This window comes from Palaemon carinicauda, chromosome 19 (assembly GCF_036898095.1).
Source record: "Palaemon carinicauda isolate YSFRI2023 chromosome 19, ASM3689809v2, whole genome shotgun sequence".
Lineage (NCBI taxonomy): Eukaryota > Metazoa > Arthropoda > Malacostraca > Decapoda > Palaemonidae > Palaemon > Palaemon carinicauda.
In genome coordinates, this window is record NC_090743.1 from 91,126,280 (window position 1) to 91,150,038 (window position 23,759).

The following is a 23,759-nucleotide window of genomic DNA, read 5'->3' on the forward strand; positions in this document are numbered from 1 at the left end:
GCTAATTAGTCATTCACCCGGATTTGAACGGTCCAAGAATATAATCTTTTAATTTGATACTCTCTCCAAGTTGTTTCATTCGCTCTTTTTGTTTGCAACCACGTGGTGACAAATCGAAACTCTTGAATATAACAAAGAGCAAAATTGTTATAAAACGATCATCATACTAACAGAAATAATCTTAATTTTGATATCAAATGAATTCAGTTCTCAATTCTGATTGATTATTAAAAGACAGGATTCTTTACAAAGGATTTAATTAACTGTTTAATATGGTATATTTACATAGCTGATTTTATTGTTTTAGAATTTATTTAATTAATCGAAAAAAAAATTTCTACAACAAAGGTTGTGCTAGCAAACGTAGTTATGATGACTTCGTCAGATGATGTTAGTACTACCACAAAAGATTCAACGAATTAGTTAATTCAGACCATTTTCATGTTTTCCTTTATAATGTTATCAGTATGCTAGATACCTTTGACCTAATTTTCCTTGCAAATCTGAAACAAAGTGGTTTTGAATATGTTGGGTGCATCTTTGACACGTTTGATTGTTTGGTCAATTCCAAATTTAACAATCTCATTATTATTTTCCCATTTAAAAAAACTGATAGACATTGTATATAGACCATTTTTCTTTCTTCTGGGCGAAAAACACGACGCTGAGAACTTACCATAGTTTTTAGGGAAGCCTATTGTGCAAGACAGTGAATGAGGAAGCTAATCTTCATGCATTTAATAGGATTTGACCAAAGGTCTCTGTGAACTGACACAGTGGCAACGTGTATGTCATATCTCCTAAATTGTCATTTTCCTTCCCTTGTCTTAGTGAAGCGAAAGCATTGGGATTAAGGAGAATCGGCACCGCCACAAATGAGTTTTGGTGATTGACATCTCAAACTGCGGGTTGACTGCCCTTGTTCAAAAGATGTGTGAGTATATATATATATATATATATATATATATATATATATATATATATATATATATATATATATATATATATATATATATATATATGCATTTGTATAAATAATAAAATAATCAACACCATTTATTCTGGATGTTTTTTGTGTCAATTTCTCCAGGCATATTGCCGCCCGAAGCTAATGCACCTTAAGCACATGAATGGAATCTACTGGAGATAACAAAAAAAAAAAAAAAAAAGGAGGAAAAAAAATCTCGACAATCGCGCGCACACTGATATAAAATGAAGTTTTACCTCACCGTTATCACTAAACCTTAAATGACAGTCTGTAACTTCAAATATCGTGTATTAGTTAATTATATGACACGTTAGGTCTTAAATACGAAAATATCGACAATCACACGAACACTGAAATAAGATAAAATTTTACCTCGCCTTTATCACAAAACCTTAAATTACAGTCTGCGACTTTCAACGTGTCATATAATTCACTAATACAATATTTTTGGTCTTAAATACAAAATTAAACTACTTTTCCTACTGCTGCGAAGCCAGCAATAAATGTATGATACATATTTGCGATGTCACACGAATTATTTATCATTCTGATGAGGGGGTAACTTGAAAACAGAGGGGGTAACTTGAAACCGGTTTCAAACTACCCCCCGGTAATATGAAACCGGTTTCAAGTTACCGGGGGGGGGGGGGGGTAATTTGAAACTGGGGGTAACTTGACCGGGGGGGGGGGGTAATTTGAAACTGGGGGTAACTTGACCGGGGGGGGGGGGGGTAATTTGAAACTGGGGGTAACTTGAAACCTTTACACCGGTGTGTCGCGTGTGTGAGCGGCCCTACCCCTGCTAAGTAGAGAAATGGGTAGTTGACCATACTAAAATCTTAATAACTCGTCCTTTCAGCTTCGCCAAAAGTAATAACCCCTAATAAATAGCATAGGTTTGTATTCCAGTTTCAGAACAAAACAATAATAAAAACACACCTTACCTTTAACCAAGAGGCTCAATAATGTAATTAATCTTCATCAGAGCATTCCTTCATCGTTCCGTGGCTGTTTAACTAGGTCTTTAGACCAGGGGAAGAGGGGAGCTACTGACAGAGGCGCCTCACAAAGTGATAATCACAAAAGGTTGAGGTGTCAATTTCATCAAAAGGATCTCCATCATGTTCTTCAGGGTCCCTCTTACTCTCTCTGTTATGCAAGTCTCCTTGTTAACTGCCTATGTCCTTTGTCCATTCCTTTCCTTCTGGGTACATGTACTCGATCGGGGACTGAAGGTCCTTCAATTTCATAAGATTTAACAATCGCTCTGAAAAGAACCTTCTGGTCAACTGAAGGGAACCGAGAACAGAGTCGCACATGCAATATACACAAAATAGATTCCGATTTTAGATTTACGTATATAACAGACATTGATGGAAAGATATCAGCATCAGCTTCAATATCTCCACGATAAATTGTCACAGTGTAATAGCAAAATCAAAGCCTAAAAACACCAAAAAGTAGTAAAAAAATCCCAAGAGCAAACAAACAATAATGGTATGATAGCGATCCGAAGATGTTTGTTTACATTCACTCATGCTTGCCTCTTGTTCCTAATCTTACCTATACAGGACCATTGATTCTATTTTGCTTTCTCTGAGACTTTTTATCACACATGCTTGTTACTCATTTTTATTATAATTTATAAAAACACAATCAATAATAAGAATAACCGCAGAAGTGGAAATAGAGACAATACTAACAAAGCTGTGAATATTTTATTTGCTGCGGAATTGGCATGTCCGGATGCATAAGCCATAGGTGGTATCCTACTTCATATCGTAACAGATATCTATTCTTTACGTTATCAATTTCCTTTGTTGTCCATATGAATTAATATTAACATAATAATGTTATCATAATCATTAAAATTTAAAGAAATACATTATCAAAATTAAAACAATGCACACAAACACGAACAGAGTCAGCACCATAAACACTGGCTCCGTGACAGGTGAATATATCCTAAATTTTAGCAATGTATTATCACTATATGGTAAACATGGAGCTTATTATTAGAAAACATCACATCAATAGAGGCAATTTTAACCATATTGTAACTGGCGTATCTTAATTTCACTGAGAAAGTTCAAAAGAGCAAACTTCTAAGAATGTTTTAGACTACAAAACACAGATTTTAAAATACGTAGTAAATTGAAATTCTGGCAATATATATATATATATATATATATATATATATATATATATATATATATATATATATATATATATATATATATATATATATATATATATATATATATATATATATATATATATATTCTTCTCTGCCTGCATCTTTTCCCACTCTTATGTGAGGTCGATGTTTTTGGCCAGCATTCTCCATCTACCTCTGTCCCCACACTTCATTACTGGTTAATCCCTTTGATCTAAGGTCATCCTTGATACAGCCCACCCACCTTCGCTTTGGTCTCCCTCTCCTACTCGTTCCCTGTACATCCATTTCCATCACTTTCCTCCCAATATACTTTTAATCTTTTCTCATGACATGACCATACCACCTCAGTCTACTTTCTTGGATCTTATCTGAAAGTTCTCTAACTCCTGTGGTACCCACTAATTACCTCATTCCGTATCTTATCTCTTCTTGTCACCCCACACATCCATGTCAACATTCTCATCTCTGCCACATCCATCTTCTTCCCTTCTGTCTTCTCTATTGCCTACGTCTCCACTCCATACATCATTGCCAGTTTCACAACTGTCCTGTGTATTTTACCTTTCAACTTAATCCCTATTTTCCTGTCGCATAGTACTCATCACACTTTTCTCCAATTCTTCCATCCCGCTTGTATTCTGTGGTTTATTTCTGGCCCCAGATCACCATCCTTTGCAACTGGTAATCCTAAATACTTGTAAACTAACTTCCCCATTCTCCTTATTTTTCAATCTCAAATACTCTCTCTTTTTCCGTTTGATCTTCAATCCTCTATTTTCCATTTCTCTTCTCCACTGCTCCAGTTTCTCTTCTACTACCTCTTGCCTAGTGGTACACAGTATAACATCCTCAGCAAAAAGCATACACCAAGGAGACTGATCTCTAATACCTTCTGTTACTACATCCATGACCAGATCAAATAGGTAAGGGCAAAATGCAGACCTCTGTTGTAGTCCCACATTTACAGGGAGCTTTCTGTTAAGCCTTTTAACATTTGTTTCTGCCCTCTCATATATATATTGGGTGATTCTTACGTGTTTCTCAGGGACTCCCTTTTCTCTCATACCTGCCCTCCTTTATCTGCCGTATTGGTTTTAGGTGGTTTGTCTTGAACTCTTGAATGCATATTCCACAGACCTACATCAAGCCTTTGTGGTCTTGTGTATTTTTGATTTGGTGTCCCAATATATGTCTTCAAATTAATACAATATATTGTTCGATTCTTCTGGCAAATATTCCATAGGTACTTCAGGACCTAGAGGGACAATAATCTTCATTTCAAGAAAAAGCTAGCAACACTGTCATGCTATTGTGAAAAGCAAGATTCTTGAATTATTCTAAAAGTATTTTGGCTAAAGCGGAAAAAGCACCTATTGATTACCGGGTAGTGAAAAACTGCTGTTGCTTTCTCAAAATCTAACATTATACTTTTAGCATACAAATTACTGTCTAAATTTGGTAACTTCTTGTATAAAAACGTATATGCTGCTTCTGTTTTATTTGGTAAAAGACTATACAGACACCATACAGCCCGGGTACCAATAGAAAGCATGCATAGTATACACTTCGCAAAATATGGTATCTTTTTTTGACAAATTCGGTTCTCTCATTGAGATGATTATCATGGAGAAAAACAAATTACTTATCATTTATTAGCAGTTCATGCACAACTGTATCCAAAGCAGCACTGAGATCGAGCAATATTAAAGTACCACATTCTCATTATTATATGAACCCTTAAACATAGGGGTACCCCAGAGGAGTGTACTTGGCCCAATCTTATTCTGCATCTATGCTATTGATCTATCGAAAATACTACAAAGGCATGGTGAGAAGTTCAAACTATTTGTGAATGACACACAATCTTAATTCTCCATAAATGATATAGATGACACTACTGAAACTCTAAACCGAATCCTTGATAGTTTTAGACAATGGATGACATTTAAACAACTACAATTAAATGAGAGCAAAACTGAATTTATGGTGGTGGGTAAGAGAAACAACGTGTGAAACTTGGGTGATATTCAAATGAACATAAATAATGACCCAGTGCCGATATCTAGTCAAGTTCTAGATGTAGGTGAATTTCTTGACTGCAGCCTGTCTCCAAATACCCAAATAAATAATGTAATAAAAACTGTTGGTTATCATCTAAGTAATATTGCATTTCTAAAAAAAGTACCTGGACGAAAATTCTGTAAAGAAACTCGTGATAAACTGTTATTACCAGTATTGACTACTGCAACTCTATCAATTAGAATGTAACAAAACTGGATCTTAAAGAAATTATAAAACATAATAAACAGAGGAGCAAGAATGATAAAAGGTGTCCCACCTAGAAAAAGGATCACCCCTTTACTAATTGATTTACACTGGCTGCCGATAAAAGCAAGAATTGAATTCAAAATATGTACAATAACCCACCAAATTATCAGAACCAGTCGTCCAAAATACTTAAGAGAGTTGCTACATATTGCGCAGGCAACTAATCGTGTCGTCACGAGAATAGTTACAGATGGCTTCAAACTATTGAAATGTCTACTTTAGGCTCCAGAGCCTTTAAATATGCAGCCCTGAGACTATAAAAAAAGCTCTAACGAAACATCCGAATGATTGAAGACATTAAGGCTTTCAAGAGGATACTGAAGATTTTCTTATTTCAACAGTCATACAACAGTGACGATTCAACAGTGACGATTCAACAGCAAATGAACATTACGCGATATGAAACGTTAAGTACTCTGAACGAACAAGGTAAAACGACAGTGGAGGTCCTGTAGAGAGTGGGGTTCCCTTGCAGTACGGGACTGGAAGATCAGCCGTCAAAGTAAAGTAAAGTAATTTGTGGGGCTGGATGATTATTTGGAAGGTTCATGGACAATGATTATGTGGATGTCCTCCTTCCTACAGAGAGAGCCCAATCCACACCCAATCGTTCTATTGCACGATAATAGCCCAATCCATACCAGCACAGTATTTAGAGCTTGGTTAGAGCATCGCCCAGAAATCCAGGTAATAAACTGACCACTATAGGCATGCGAACTCAACCCCATAGAGATTCTATTGGCAAAAAAGGTTCGTTATTGGGACGTTGGAGGGTGCCGAACGTGCTAAGCCACAAGAGCGTTTGAATTGAAAGTGTCAATACTTCACTCTTCCATATGCAAGAATCTTGTGCTTGAGCTTATAGCATCTTGCTTTTCCAACTAGAGTTGTAGCTTAGCTAGTAATAATAATAATAATAATAATAATAATAATAATAATAATAATAATAATAATAATAATAATAATAATAATAATAATAATAATAATAGTGGATGGACATCACACTAAGGGGCGTTTAATTTGTATTGTATATACGAATCTTTCTTGAATTAGAATTAAAATATTGAAAAGTTTTCTTTACTTTTCAGCAAATATTTATATTCAGTAAGTTAGGCAACTGTATTTGGTCACTGTAGTCTAGTTTTTACACTTTTCTCCTGGGGTCATAATACAATCTAAATAAACACAACTATGAAATTATGATGTGTCTTATCAACCATCTTTACTACTAAATGAATATAATTGCTTATTAACCAGGAAATAACAGCTGTAACCAAAACATATTCAGCGGGAACATAGAATCAACATGTGTTCTATACCATAGTAGCAATTAAAACAATATTGCATTTTGTATAAGTGAATGCAGACATCCTAATCTGTCCAGCTTTCAACAATCATTGTTATTAACATGTAGTCAGTAACTATAACAAAGAATGCTTAAAGATTAAGGCATGCAAATATTCTAAGCATTAAGTAACTTGTCTATATAGAATCTACAAAATGCAGTAGAATTCATTTGTGGTGACACAAAATTTCATGTCCGATTGTAAACCATATCTTTCGGGACAATAGAATAAAAGAAAAAAAAAAAAAAACAAACATATATACACCTAACCGAAACTTACGAAATTTAAGCTAGGGGAGGATATAAAGAAAAATGAAGATTATTTGTAGTTGCTCTCTGATGATTCACTGATCACACAAACATCAGTGTTTCTTGAAATACTTATTCATACAGGCCAAATAGTTTCATTCCAGTTGTAGATATGCTATCTAAGGAAAATGAGTTGTTATTGGACTCGTCAATTGGGTATAAGTAAGGTTTTTTTCAGTCTGGACAAAGTTTCCAAACAATACCATTATTTTAGGCAATAACTTTTCTGTTAGAATTTTATATCGAATAACAACAAGTGGGTCTATAAACCGTAAATATAATTTGGAATCATTGCCAAAAACATTATGATACTCATTAAGTGATAGTGAATTACTTTCAAACAAAATGCCTCCTTCCCTGACTTTAGGATCATACTCTTTCGACACACACACACACACACACACACACACACACACACACATATATATATATATATATATATATATATATATATATATATATATATATATATATATATATATCTATATATATATATATATATATATATATATATATATATATATATATATATATATATATATATATATATATATATATACAGAGAGAGAGAGAGAGAGAGAGAGAGAGAGAGAGAGAGAGAGAGAGAGAGAGAGAGAGAGAGAGAGAGAGAGAGAGGACTCCTAGCTTGTGTTTACAAAAGATTATGGAGATAAAACATAATAATTGCCAAATTAATCATCGATAATTTTCGTCAAGTTGTTTGCGAGAATGGTATAGTAAATAACACAGCAAATATAAGTTAGAATCAATATAATCATAAAACTAGGAGCGGATCATGTGATATATCGAATATTACGTTCATAAATAATGTTTTGTGCTTCACATGTCATCAAACACCTTACAGATCTAACAAGTAGTACTTCCCCTGCCCGTCGTCCTGCCCCTTAATGGCGTCCTTCCCCAACCCGTCCCCCCCCCCTCTTCCCACTGTCCTCCCTCCAAACTACCAAACTCTTCTACACCTGAAGTTCTGGAATCTAAAGATATTGGGAGTGACAGAGGGGGACCGGAGACGACAGGACATTTGCATTTGACTGTACCAATATATGTCTTCAAAATAATGCAATATATTGTTCGATTCTTCTGGCAAATATTCCGTAAGTACTTCAAAAACCAGAGGGACAATATTCTTCATTTCAAGAAAAAGCTAGCAACACTGTCATGCTATTGTGAAAGGCAAAATTCTTGAATTATTCTAAAAGTACTTTAACTAAAGCAGAAGAAGCATCTTTTGATTACCGTGTAGAGAAAAACTGCTGTTGATTTCTCTAAATCTAACATTATACTTTTAGCATACAAATTACTGTTTAAATTTGATAACCTCTCGAATAAAAACGTACATGCTGCTTGTGTTTTATTTGGTAAAAGACTTTACAGACACGTTACAGCATGTTTAGTATAAATACACTTGACAAAATATGGTCGGTATGTACCAACCCTGATATAGTTCAAAATATGAAACTTTCTTTTCAGTGCTAAATATCCAAATTCTTTCTCTTATTTGGCCAGTATCATTCGAGAAGAAAGATCTCGGTTTTTTTTTTTTTTTTTTTTTTTTTTTTTTTTTTTTTTTTTTTTGACAAAGTTTAAACTGGTGGGACAATCTGATTAAATACTTGTCTTTTTAGAGAAAGTGGCATTTTGATTTTCATAATATCATGTTATTTACCAAAAGCTCCCCATCCTATGGTTATCTTTCTCTTAATTTTCGTCGCATGTCCTGGGGAGACACTATCTGTCCTAATTACGTATATTCATTAACACTCTAGAGGTTCGTGCAAAACCCTATGTTCTTCCTGCACTTTCATTGAGCATTATCTCAGTTTAACATATACATTTCCAGTCCTACATTTCTTCTTTTTCTCTTCAAATATTCGCTCAGGTTTTCCAATTCTTCCCATGATTCACTAAATAGAACGGTCATTGGAAAATCTAAGGGTGTTAAGTATTCTTCATTAATATTTATTTGCATAATATCCCAATCTAAATTCTTAAAAAACTTCTTACGGCCATGCTGTAAATAATAGGGTTTCTCTGCCTAACACCTCAATCGATTTTTTTTTTTTTTTGTACCATCTTTATGTTGTTTTTGGATAGTTGTACTTCAAGGTATAAATGATCTTTTGGACCAAATAGAAAGGAAATGTGATTTATAAACTAGTAGAAACTAATAATAAAAATGTAAAAACCTAAAGAAAATGGAGAATGTCAATCAAGGCAACATGAATGTAACTAATGAAATTGAAGATATGGAAATTATTAAAACAATTTATGATGTAGAAAATGAAATAGAAGAGCGTTGGAACGCTGTAAACTGTTTACTTAATGCTCATAATTATGCCAAAAGCTTAAAAAGAAATTCTAGAATGGTGTACAGTAAATAATTATTATAAAGCTTTATCAACTGTTAAGATAAATAACCAACCATTATTAGTTTTGGTCCCATTTAAAGATATACAACAGTTTGAGTTATATATATTGTAAACTTTTATGAAAATTGAAAATAAAACAGTAGTGTGGAAACAGAAGAAAATTAATTTCGCATTAGCTGTGAATACTCTACTAATAATTTCTTTGAAGGAAAGGGAAATTAAAAACTGATATTTGATAAGAAGCTCACAGATAATTTTTTTTTTTCAAATGAAAATAAATAATTACCAAAGAAGTAGTCTGCCTGAGAAACCGTTAGTTATTACCCGTGTTTGCTGTTGCGGCCTTCTCATTCCAGGTCCCTTGTTTTTAACATTAGCAACTCTATTTAGTAGAACCTCAAAATGAACTCTCCTAGTTACGTCAAAGTAGATTGCCATCCCTCCATCCTCAGCCTTATTGGGTAACTTTGAATCATTGAAAAAATGTTAAGATTTTAACTGATTACATAATCAGAGATTAGTTGTATTAATTTACATTGCCACGTTCCTGTGAAATAAAACTGGTCTCTGTTTGATACGCAAGTTTCCTTTGCACAAGTAATCTTTTTCATATAACTATTCAATGCTTTATCCTGTGCCATATTCAGAATAAATCTTTAACTCAATCATTTATAAAAATATTGCTATTCTAAATCAGCAAGAGTCTATGTACATAATTAATCAAATTTTCTATTCTTCGAAATACCTCAAAATGGCGTTGTCTCATTGAAATTTGATCTACCCACTCTTAAAAGGAATGCATTATTAGTCATTGGGTTAGCTAGAGTATACTGTGTGCCCCTTAATGGCATTAAGAGGATGTCATCACATTTCGTTTCCTTCTGTAAAAAAATCTGTTCCTGTGCAAATATTATTTACAATAGTAGAACTTTGAAGACTTATTATATATTTGATTTTTTTCTTATTACAGTAAGACTCTATAATTGAATTCCAGCCTTTGGGTTTACATGTTTTATATGTTTAGCTCTCATGAACACCAAAAACAAAAAGTAATTATGATAACATGTAACATATAGTACTGAAAATCATCAGGTCAAATAGGGATAGTATATATAAATATATATATATATATATATATATATATATATATATATATATATATATATATATATATATATGTATATATATATATATATATATATATGTATATATATATACGTGTGTATAAAAATTCTTTATAAATAAAAAGAAAATGCGTGGGTGTATATATATTTTATCAAAATGGATTTTAATGGAAAAAATCCTGTAATAAGCGAAAAACCTGATGAATTTAATTTAGCTATACAAAATATGGGTTGCCATCTTCATAATGAAATAGAATCATGTAAAGAAAATAAAAACAGTGATTTAACAAAATTTGTATTGGAATCAGAGCAAGAGATCATTGGAAAAGTTTCGAAAGCTAATCAGGGAAAACCTATCAGAAACCAACGAAATCCTAATCAAGGGAAGACTGGAAATGAGGGTAGAATCAAAGAGAGTTGAAATAAAATTAGCAGAACTATCCAAAATAATCAACAAACTTAAAACCCCAGACTTTCTTTAACACAATTAGATCAAAATTGAGAAAACGCAAAATAAAAAAAAAAGCATAAAATTTATGAAAAGAAGACTGGGAACAGAATGCCAACAGATGTTTGCTTTAAAAGATGAAAATGGAAATATTATCCACAATAAAGATGGAGTGATAAAATTCGCCGAGGATTTCTATACAATTCTATACAATTGTGATATAAAAATTATTTTTTTCCAATAGAAATACTGAAACGCCTGATAAGAGGTAGTAAAGGGAGTATTAAAACTCGTGAAAAGAAACGAAACAGCAGTAAAAGATGGCATAACAACTGATTTAATCATAGATAGAGGTGATTTCATAACAGTGAAAATCACTGGAATTTACACAAAATGTCTGGAAGAATGTTCTATACCTACAGCTTGTAAACCTTTATTGTAATACAAATTCACAAAAAAGGAGAAATAATTGAACTGAAAAAATATCAGCCGATAATTTTACTTTCAATAATATAAAAAAAAAGATATATGCAAAAATTATATTTGGCCGAATTGAAAGACAGCTAGACTTCTATCAACCAAAAGAGCAGACAGGCTTCAAAGGAAGTTAATAAATAACTGATCATATTCATGTAATAAATCAACTAATGGAAAAATCAACTGAATATGACAAACCACTAAATATGACATTTACAGATTATGAGAAACCTTTTGATTCTCTCTTAAATTCTTCAGAAAGGAAAACCCTTCAAAGACAAAGAAGATATGAATCTTATGTTTAAACACTCGAAGTACAAGAAGTATAGCAGGGAGACCCTATCTCTCCTGATTTTATTCAGAGCATACCTGGAAGATTTTAAGAATTTAGATTCCGAAAACGTAGATATTAATATTAAGGAGGAATACCTTATTTTGATAAGATTTGCAGGTGACAAAGTTTTGTTTAGTGAATCATAGGATAATGTATAAAAGGTGATAGAAGATTTGAATATTTAAATGGAAAAAACCGAAATATAGGATTAATAATGAGAAAAACTAAGATAATGTTTAATGAAAATGAAGAAAGTCAAGAAATAGGAGTTGGATGAGGCTCTAGGGATTATTAATGATTATATGTATTTAGGACAGATAGTAAGTGTTTCCTCAGTACATGAGACCGAAATTAACAGAGGGATAAGCATAGCATGGAGGAGTTTTGGTAAACATAATGAGATTATGGACAGTAAAATTCTACTTCCTTCAAAAAGAATAGTGTATAATCAGATGGTCCTTCCACTATTAACTTATATAGAGCCTTACTAAAACATTGAAACATAAGCTAGATGCAATTCAAAGAGCTATGGAAGGAATAACACTGACATGGAAAAATATCTTTAATAAGGTTCCAAGTATCTGAGGCATAAGTTAATAATGGTAGGACATCTCATTAAATACTTTTCTTTTTTGGAGAGAGTAGCATTTTACAATCATAACCTTATTTTGTCTACCAAATGCTCTCCATACTATGGTTATCCTTCTTTTGAGTTCGGTCTCAAGTCCTTGGGAAACACTTACTCTGTCCGTATATTCATTAGCAATCTCCAGAGGTTCGCCCATAACTGTTATTTGTTCTCTCTGCATTTTTATTGAACATTATCTTAGTTTTACTCATAGTCACTTTCTGTCCCACATTTCTACTCTCTGTATTCAAATCTTCTATTATCTTTGAAATTCCTAACAAGATTCACAAAACAAAACTATGTAATCTGCAAATCCTATGTTGTTAAGGTATTCCCCATTAATATTAACTCCTATATTTTCCAAAATTAGATTCTTAAAAACTTCTTCTAGACATGCTGTAAATAATTTATGAGAGATGGGGTCTCCCTGTCTAACTCCTTTCTCAATCGGAATTTTCTCACTTTCTTTATGTACTTCCTCTATATGTTTCTTCAAAATGTATTATAGACACGAAAGGAAAAATTAAAAGACTTGATTGGAGTTAATACTTTCATCCACTCAGGACATTATCAAACTCAACAAAGAGAATACATATACAAAGACATCGTATTTATATAAGATAAGGGGATCCAACAGCTAGCAGTTTCTTAATTATTCCGGAGAAGTCCGATTTTAGATAAAAGGATAATACTGGATTAACGGAAAACAAACCTGGGCTTAGATTCAAATTTCTACCTTGAGTAAAGGAGATTAAAAATGATTCAACAATATTCCTTTGGAAATAATCATTTACATGGATTACTTTTTCCGCCTTTGACCAACCAATTCTGTGACTTGACTCTAACCAGTGGGAGGCCAGGGCATTATTAAGAGGACCAACCCTGATATAGTTCAAGATATGAAACTTTCTTTTCAGTGCTAAATATCCAAATTCTTTCTCTTATTTGGCCAGTATGCGGTTTTAATCTGACAGGGATACTTAAAACAGCGAATAGGAAGGTTTTAAACATATCAATATTAACACTAGGGGGATCAGACCCCAACTGGGATATTGCAACACCTGCGGTACTAAGTACTCTGAATCACTCATATCATATATCAATCAAAAGTCGTTTTGATATCCTTCGAAAGAATTTAGAAGAATCACAAATCATAATGAAAAGGAATCATGAGCAAATAACGAAGCCAACTAAAACATATACCGTGGGTGATAATGTATACATACAGGTAAATGTACGTAAAGGACTCAATTACAAACTAACACCTAAGTTTAAAGGCCCATTTAGCATTTTGGAAACATTAACAGCCAATAGATTTAGAGCTCAAAACATATCCCAACCCATTGATGAGAGAATTGTTAGTAGTGATATTGTTTGCTCAGACCTTTTTCTCGTGTGGGAAGAGCTCTAAAACTAAAAGTATAGATTTTAAATATGGCACTATAGTAGAGAGAACAGAAGACGTATTTATTACTGCAAGTGATATAGTTATAGAAGTACGCATGCAAGCAATTTTTCTCCCAAAGAATGACGTCACTAGCTTAAAGAGCGCCATTTCAAGGTTTGCTGCTTCATTAAATGAATGCATAGAAGACACTTTCCTTTTAATACATAGAGTTCGCTTGCATCGACACTAAAAGTGGCAGAGATGCTATCCCACGACTTGCAAAATAAGACTTACAAGGCAGAATCTTTGGCTCGTGACCTTTTGATGTGGACAGTAAGACACACTAACCTTGAAAAACGTAACCCGTTTATTTTTGCTGCACTAAACATCTTTGGAACTGTTACAAGTTTAGGCTTAGGGATTTCAAATCGTCTTAAAATTAGCAGTCAAAATCAGAAAATTGAGTTTTTAATACATGAAAATGAATTAGTTTTATCAGTAATAAGGAATCAGTTAACTTCTATCAATCAAATTATGAGTTTGGTGAACGAACATTCTAGTAATATCAGTCAGATTATGGAAGCACAAGACTTGTTGGCAACGTTAACTTATCATAATAAAAAAATAGATTATATTCATAATAAAATTGCACATTTCATTGAGAAATCAAAAGACTATGTGGAAGCTATTACGTTAGCGACTAAAGGTGTTCTCTCACCGCATTTGTTGCTGATAAAAGACTTAACGTTAATTCTGGAGAACGGACGGGAGAAAATAGGTTATATTCCTATGTTAGACGCACATAAATCAGAATTTCATTACAGCCTAATTACAGTAAGCGTTGAAAATTACAAGATTATGATTACAATTCCCTTTGATTCTTCTGATGCCTGGCAATCATACAGGGTATCACCATTTTCGACTTTCATGACAAATAACTCAAGCCCAATAATATCCAGTTTGACAGGACACGTATTGATTTTCCCTGACAAGGAAACATATACAGTCATTAAAGATTTAAATAAATTAACTCCCTGTTCAGAGACAATGAATAAAAGAATATGTACAGCTGACTCCTTTGAATTCCATAAAAAATCAATGGATTCATGCGAGTTAGGTATAGTGCTAAACGGTGCTCTCTCCCATACACATGAAAATTGTCTGAAAAATTTCATTCCCTTGACAATAGTAAGTTCAATTGCAGACTGAACAACGGCTCGTGGATACGATACGACAAGGCCGGTTTCAATGTATCATACCCGGATGGATCCACGTCCTATTCCCAAATCTTCGTTGCAGCAGATGGTTGCATCAGTACGTCCACGAATTACACGGTCCGAGGAATTAACAATATCATCAGGGAACGGGCCTACTTTGCGAATTTCACGTGGTCCACTACAATCCCATCTTTGCCTCTCCCATACAATGCACGAGTGGCTAAGCGGTCGATGAAATTAACCGAGATGGACCACCCGTCGCCAACATATGCAGATCTTCGTTTCTACGTGTTACTAGCAGCAATCAGCGTTACGGTGATGATATTTATCGCTGTTAACATCTTTGTTTGGCATAGGTTAAGGCATAGAGAGATGGGGGTCAAACAGAACGTTTTGACATGTTCAGACAAAACTCCTTGTTTGTTTCAATTTAGAGCCGTTTGAAATTGTCCTTTTCATTCGCTCGCAAGAGTAAAAATCGTTGGAATAGTGTTGTGTACGAAAAGCGGTCAGTACGCTAGTAATATGTAGTTGAAGAGACTAAGACATTTGCATTTTGAAAACATATAAAAAAAAAAAAAAAAAAATTTGGGCACCTAATACAATATATAAGCCCTAAATGTTAAAATAAAGAGTCTATGGGCATCTAATAAAATATATAAGCCCTATATATAAATATACGAAACCGTGGTGCGTGTATGTACCAGGAATTTTGGTTTTTGCACTGAAATTATATTTTTACCGAGGTAACAAATATTCTTATTAGTTACCGTATTTTAATAATCTGTATTTTTTACAAAAGTGACAACTATTCTTTAACAAGTTACCGAATCATATGTACATCAGTATTTTTTGGGGGTACCATATAATCAATTGCTAGCAATGTACCATATAATAATCTGTATTTTCCATGCATTTTTCTTTGTTTTTGACAATGTCTGTTAGGTATGTATTTTTTTTTAAATGTACCTATTTGAACATTCATCCTTAATCACTTGTTTATGGCTAAAGCTGAATATATATATATATATATATATATATATATATATATATATATATATATATATATATATATATATATATATATATATATATATATATATATATATATATATATATATATATATATATCCAGTCACACTCCTAATAAACATGTTTTTAGTTGAAGGTAGCTGTCCGAGCTAATGTAATGTAATGTTTATAAATTACAAAATTAAATCCGTGACCCAAGAGGTTAATGGAGAAGACAGGAGTTTGAGAAACGTCAAGTCAGTCATATACAGGATGCAAAAGCCAAACCTTGGCAATATAACATTTTTCATGAAGAGTAAACACAATACAAACAGTGAGAAAGAGTTGTGTCTCACCGGATCTAGATAGCTTCCTGTATTAATGTTGTGTTTACAATTTTACATAAATGCTGAGATAACTAAATATACGTTATCATCAGACAATACATTTTTGTTACTTCTTGTTAACATGTCATACGGAATAGTCATCCGACCAAACCATATATACTCCTGTGATGGAGCTGCTAATAAACTGTTGTAAAAGTTAACTTACTTAGATTTATTCAGAAGAAGTAACCTGCAAGTCTAAAATACATAGCACATTGAAGAGACATTTGATTGGAACCATAATATGTGTTTATAACAGTACCACAACAACATATATATATATATATATATATATATATATATATATATATATATATATATATATATATATATATATATATATATATATATCCTTCTATGTCTATTGACTTAAAGGGCCTAGGTTAGACTTTGCCAGTCGTCTCTATCTTGAGCTTTTAATTCAATATTTCCGCATTCATCATCTCCTACTTTGGGCTTGATAGTCCTCAGCCATGTAAACCTGGGTCTTCCAACACTTCTAGTAACTTGTGGGGCCCAATTGAACGTTTGGTGAACTAATCTCTCTTGGGGAGTGCGAAGAGCATGATCAAACCATCTCCATCTACCTCTCATCATGATCTCATCCACATATGGCATTTGAGTAATCTCTCTTATAGTTTCATTGCTAATCCTGTCCTGCCATTTAACTGCCAATATCTTTCTGAAGGCTTTGTTCTCAATTCTACTAAATCTATTGGAGATTGTTTCAATGTCATACCATCAATCATGTCCATAGAGTAACACCGATCTCAATAAACTGATATATAGCCCGGTTTTTATGTGTGATTTTTGGTGATTTGATTCCCAGTTTCACTTAACCTACCCATTGTCTGATTTGTTTTTTTCAACCTTTCACTAAACTAATTTTAGAGACACTATATTAGAGATCATAGTTCCTTAATACGTAAATGATAAAACCTCATTAATCCTTTCACCTTCCAATGATATTTCATCTTCCATTGCATATTCCACATTCTAATAATCTCTGTCTTTATTCTATTTATCTTCAGCCCAACCTCGTGTGATCTTTCATGTATTCTAGTAAGCAAGCATTGCAAGTCCTGTGGTGTTCTGCTAACATGGAAAGCATCATCAGCATACTCTAGGTCTGCTAAATTCCCATCACCAATCCAGTTCAATATTTCTCCACCATGTACAACTGTTCTGCCCATTACGAAATCCATGAGGAGGATAAACAACATAGGTGACATTCCCTTGGAGTACTTCGCTGTTCACTGGAAATTCATTTGATAAAACTCCATTAACATTAACCTTGTACTTGTCTATGCTCATGAGAAGACTTAATAAAATTTACATATTTAAGAGGAATTCCATAATAATGCATGAATCTCCATAAAATTTGCCGGTGCACACTATCAAAGGCTTTTTCATAATCCACGAATACCATCAAAGGGGGCTCTATATTCAATGCATTGCTGTACAATATGTCTTAAAATGAAAATTTAGTTAGTGCAACTTCTACCTTTTCTAAATCATGCTGGTTCATCTCCCAGCTTTTCATCAATCTTTCTCTCCAGTCTCTTTAGAATAAGCATACTATATATTTTCAAAACAAATGACGTAAGTGTTATGTCTCTGTAATAATTGCAATCAGTCAGGTCTCCCTTTTTTTCTTTTTTTTTTTTTTCTTTTTGCAACTGTCACCAACACTCCTAACTCAAATTCATTAGGTTTTGCCTCTTCGTGCCACATTCTACAAAATAATCTTGTAAAAAGCCTGGGAGTCAGATCATTTTCGGCCAGTATCATCTCGGCAGTTATTCCATCACATGTCTGGGTTTTCCATCTCTTCAGATTATTTTAGGGCAGCTTCGACTTCAAACACACTGAATTCATTCGTGTGCACACCAAGGTCTTCATCAGCCGCAGGTATATCAATCAAACTATTCCCTTCTTATCTCCTATTTGTACCCTCACTAAAGTGTTCCATCTTTCTTCGTCTTCTGTTGCTATAACTGAGCCATATCACTTTTTGATAGGTATATGACTCTTCTTTGCCCCAGTAGAGATTCCATTAATAATTCTATGAGCAATTCTTATACCATAGCCAGTTCCTGAATTTATAGCATAGTCCGGCTTATCTGCTTTTCTGTCTAAATATTCTTTCCAGTCATATATCGTCGTCGTCGGCGCCCACTCGTGTCCGAGTATTGGGTTCTGTCGTTAGCCATCAGCCTCCTATCTGTGGGGTGGGTGCTTATGCCTGATGTGGCCGTTAAGTCCTAGTCTGTGGTGGAAGAGTCGCGGACAGTGTTCACATGGGAGGGTAGGTGGTGGGTGGGGCTGTTCTAATCGCTCTCTCCTTCTTCTCCTCCTAGCCTCCTCATTTTGTCTCCTCCTCTCCTCGAAGTCCACGGTGCCATGGTGTACTGTACTCCTCCAGGTTTTCCTGTCCCTGGCTGTTTCTTCCCATGAGGAAGGATCGATGTCAGTTAGGGCCAGGGTGCGCTTTAGTTGATCTTTATAGCGCATTTTCGGGGCTCCTCGTGGTCTGGTGCCCTGGGTCAGTTCTCAGTAGAATATTTTCTTTGGGAGCCTAGATGGATCCATCCTATGCACGTGTCCTATCCAGCGGAGGCGGTGGTGGATGATGGTGGCCTCCACGCTGGACAGCGAGGCACGTTCTAAGACTTCAATGTTGGTGGTGTGGCTCTCCCAGGGGATTTTCAAGATCTGCCTCAGTTTCATTTGTTGGAAGCGTTCTAGGTTTTTAAGATCGTTACTATATAGCGTCCATGTTTCACATGCATACAGGAGCGTGGAGAGGACTACCGCCCTGAACACCATTATTTTGGTGGTCATTGTCAGTGCGTGGTTGTTAAATACGCGGCGGTTGAGTCGGCCAAAGGCGGAGTGGGCTGCCCTGATCCTGTTCTCCACGTCCTTTTTGCTTGTGAGAGCTGATGTTAGGATGTTCCCTAGGTAGGAGAACTGGTCCACCTGTTCTAACGGTTGGTCATTCACTGTGGTATTGAAGTTGGGGAGCATCAGTCCTGGTGGATGTTGGAGGAGGGTCTTGGTTTTGTCTGAGTTGACTTGCATCCCTAAACGTTCGTAGGCAGAGTTGTATGCATCAGCTAACGACTGCAGGTCCTCTGCCGTCTGACCTGGGGTAGCATTGTCGTCAGCATACTGCAGTTCTCGCACTGCACACAAGGTGGTCTTGGTTCTGGCGCGGAGTCTAGCGAGGTTGAAAGCGCCTCCATCCATGCGGAAACGTAGGTCGACTGAGGGTGTGTCTGGGGGAATCTCGTTGAGCATTGCTGCGGTGTATAGCGAGAAACACGTCGGGGCCAGAACACAGCCCTGCTTCAGGCCGCCGTTGATGGGGAATGGGTCTGAAAGAGAGTTCTAGTGGCAGACTCTCCCAACCATTCCGTCATGGAGGGCACGCACCAGCTTGACAAAATCGGGTGGGCAGCCATATCTTTTGAGGACAGCCCACATGGCAGGTCGAGGTACTTTGTCGAAGGCCTTTTTCAAATCCCAGAAGATGAACATTATGGGCTGTTGTTGTTCGAGGCTCTTCTCTTGTAGTTGTCGCGCACAGAAGATCATGTCTATGGTCCCGCGGGAAGGTCGAAAGCCGCACTGGGACTCTGGCAGGACGTCTTCTGCGAGAATAAGGAGGCGGTCAAGGAGAATCCGAGTGAAAATCTTACTCGCGATGCTTAGTAGTGATATTCCCCGGTAGTTGTTACAGTTCTCCCTGTCTCCCTTCTTGAAGATGGTAGTGATGTTTGCATCGCGGAAGTCGCTGGGGGGGGGGGGGTCTTGGTCTCCCATATTTTCAGTATAAGGAGCATCAAACGGTTCCTCAAGCCGGGGCCACCGTGAGTGAGGAGCTCCAACGGGATGTTGTCTGGCCCTGGGGCTTTGCCGGGCTTCATGCGCTGCAGGGCCTTGTTGAAGTCATGGATGGAGGGTGGTAGTGCCATCCAGTGACGGACGGGATGCTGCGGGGTCATTCGCAGGAGATCGTCTGGGGTGTCTGCTTGGTCATTGAGGAGGTTCTCAAAGTGAGACCTCCACCTGGCCAGGATGCCCTCGCTGTCGGTGATGGTCGTGGCCCATCCGCGTCCTTCAGGCTGCCCACTGATGACCGTGTGGGACCGAATATTTCTTTTGTTGCTGCATAGAAGCTGCGCAGGTCACGTTGGTCAGCGAAACTCTGTATTTCTGCAGCTTTTCTTTGCCACCAGGTGTTCTGGGCTTCACGGATACCTCTTTGGCAACCAGCTTCAGCCACCTTGTGAGCACATTTGTTAGCTGCTGTTGGTTGGTTTTCCAAAGTCAGGCGTGCTTGTCGTTTGGTTTCAATGAGAAGAGAGATGGTAGCATCATTCTCATCAAACCAATCCTGCCGTTTCTTGGTGGTGAAGCCTAGTGTTTCCTCCGCGGCACGGGCCATGGCGTTTCTGAGGGTGGTCCAGTGGTGCTCGACAGTGGCCTGACCCACAGGGTCTGCGAGGTATTGTTCGCAGGCCTCCTTGTAGTTCTGTGCCACCTGTGGGTTGCGGAGCTTATTACAATCAAAGCGTTGGTGTGGTACGCTGTCAGGTGCCCTTCTGGGTGGTCGTAGGGTCGTCACGGAGAGTCGGGAGATGAGGAGTCTGTGGTCCGTCCAGTAGTCGTCCGCTCCGGGCATGGATCGGGTGATGCGGACGTCTCCTCGGTCTCTGGCTCTGGTCAGGACGTAGTCCAGGGTGGGCCAGTGTTTAGACCATGGGTGTCTCCATGTGGTCTTTTGTCGCTTTGGTAACTGGAAGATGGTGTTGGTTACCACAAGTTGGTGTTCTGCACACAGACCCAGTAGGAGTTGGCCATTGGCGTTGCAATTTCCAATGCCATGGTGGCCGATGATTCCCTCCCACAGGCGATGGTCTTTGCCTACTCGGGCATTAAAGTCACCAAGCACAACGAGCTTGTCATTGGCGGGCACTGCCTGGATGGTGCGGTCGAGCTGGGTGTAGAAGGCAGCTTTGTTATCATCGGTTGAGGTCATAGTTGGGGCGTAGACAGAGATCAGGGTGAGATGTCTGTCCCGCGTGATGGGGATGCGAACAGTCATCAGGCGCTCACTGATGGCCTTGGGAGCGAGGTTGTGCTGCTGCACTAGCTGAGAACGGATGGCGAAGCCGACACCGTGGATGCGAGGCTCCTCTAGGTCCTTGCCTTTCCAGAAGATGGTGTAGCCTGTTCCAGCTTCCCTGATGTTGCCCTCTTCGGGTAGTCTGGTCTCGCTAAGAGCCGCCACATCAACATTGAAGCAGGCTAGCTCCTTGCAGACGAGGGCTGTACGTCGTTCCGGGCGGTTGGTGTTCGTCACGTCTTGGAGGGTGCGGATGTTCCACGCACCTAAGGTTAATATTTTTTTCTTGTTATTTCGACCGCATTAGTGGGATGTCCGCCAGCCGCGGTGAGCTGACCAGACGGGTTTGCCGTATCCAATGTTTACCCCACCTTTTCTAGGGGCCTCCCCATGTGGGGTGGGCTGCGGTGTCCTCAATAGGCCAGCCCAGTCACGGGTCCAGCTGCCGAACTCTGGTGTCACGGCACCGTCACCAGAGAGCGACTGAATCTTAGACTCGCCGCCTGAGTGCAGTCGTGGGCTAAGGGCTTCCAGCTATCCAGGCCTGCCCCCTTCACCCACAGTGCTGTCGCCTCAGGACTTGCTGGTGGTGATGATGATGATGATGGTGAGAAAGAGATGAAGAAGGGTGGAGGAAACGACAGAATGCCAGTAGCTAGGTATTTTGTTTTGGGTGGTCGTGGCTTTGCAATGGCCACGCACACACACTTGGCCCACATCATTTTCACCGCGGCTCAAGACATATGAGACAGGCGGCTTCTACGATGTTGGTTGCATCGGGCTGCCGGGTTCTTGTTATGTCAAGGCCCGCCTTGTTGCCTGCCCGACAGGCATTGCCCTCTTCCGCCGGTGCTGGGAAGCTCCGTCGTTGGGGTCTTGTTTGGTTTGATTTTGGAGTTTTCCTTCTCCTAGCCTTTGCCTATCTTAAAATAAAGGGGAAGGCCTATAGGGGTCCAGTCTTAGTCTGGTCTCTCAGAACTGGCCTTAGCGGTATGGTTGAGCCTGCCAGGGTGGATAAACTACCCCTCCGCCATTGCCCAGCCCATCATTGGGACACTCAAGCCCCTCTACTGCAGCAAAGTGCTGGACCTTCACAGAGGTATATATATATATATATATATATATATATATATATATATATATATATATATATATATATATATATATATATATATTTATCATCATCATCATATACCAAAGGTACTTCCCCGAATTTTGGGGGGTAGCCGACATCAACAAGAAACAAATAAAAAAAGGGGACCTCTAATCTCTACGTTCCTCCAGCCTAACCAGGGACTCAGTCGAGTTCAGCTGGTACTGCTAGGGTGCCACAGCCCAACCTCCCACATTTCCACCACAGATGAAGCTTCATACTGCAGAGTCCCCTACTGCTGCTACCTCCGCGGTCATCTAAGGCACCGGAGGAAGCAGCAGGGCCTACCAGAACTGCGTCACAATCGCTCGCCATTCATTCCTATTTCTAGCACGCTCTCTTGCCTCTCTCACATTTAACCTCCTATCACCCAGAGCTTTCTTCACACCATCCATCCCCCCAAACCTTGGCCTTCCTCTTGTACTTCTCCCATCAACTCTTGCATTCATCACCTTCTTTAGCAGACAGCCATTTTCCATTCTCTCAACATGGCCAAACCACCTCAACACATTCATATCCACTCTAGCCGCTAACTCATTTCTTACACCCGTTCTCACCCTCACCACTTCGTTCCTAACCCTATCTACTCGAGATACACCAGCCATACTCCTCAGACATTTCATCTCAAACACATTCAATTTCTGTCTCTCCATCACTTTCATTTCCCACAACTCCGATCCATACATCACAGTTGATACAATCACTTTCTCATATAGAGCTCTCTTTACATTCATGCCCAACCCTCTATTTTTTACTACTCCCTTAACTGCCCCCAACACTTTGCAACCTTCATTCACTCTCTGATGTACATCTGCTTCCACTCCACCATTTGCTGCAACAACAGACCCCAAGTACTTAAACTGATCCACCTCCTCAAGTAACTCTCCATTCAACAGGACATTCAACCTTGCACCACCT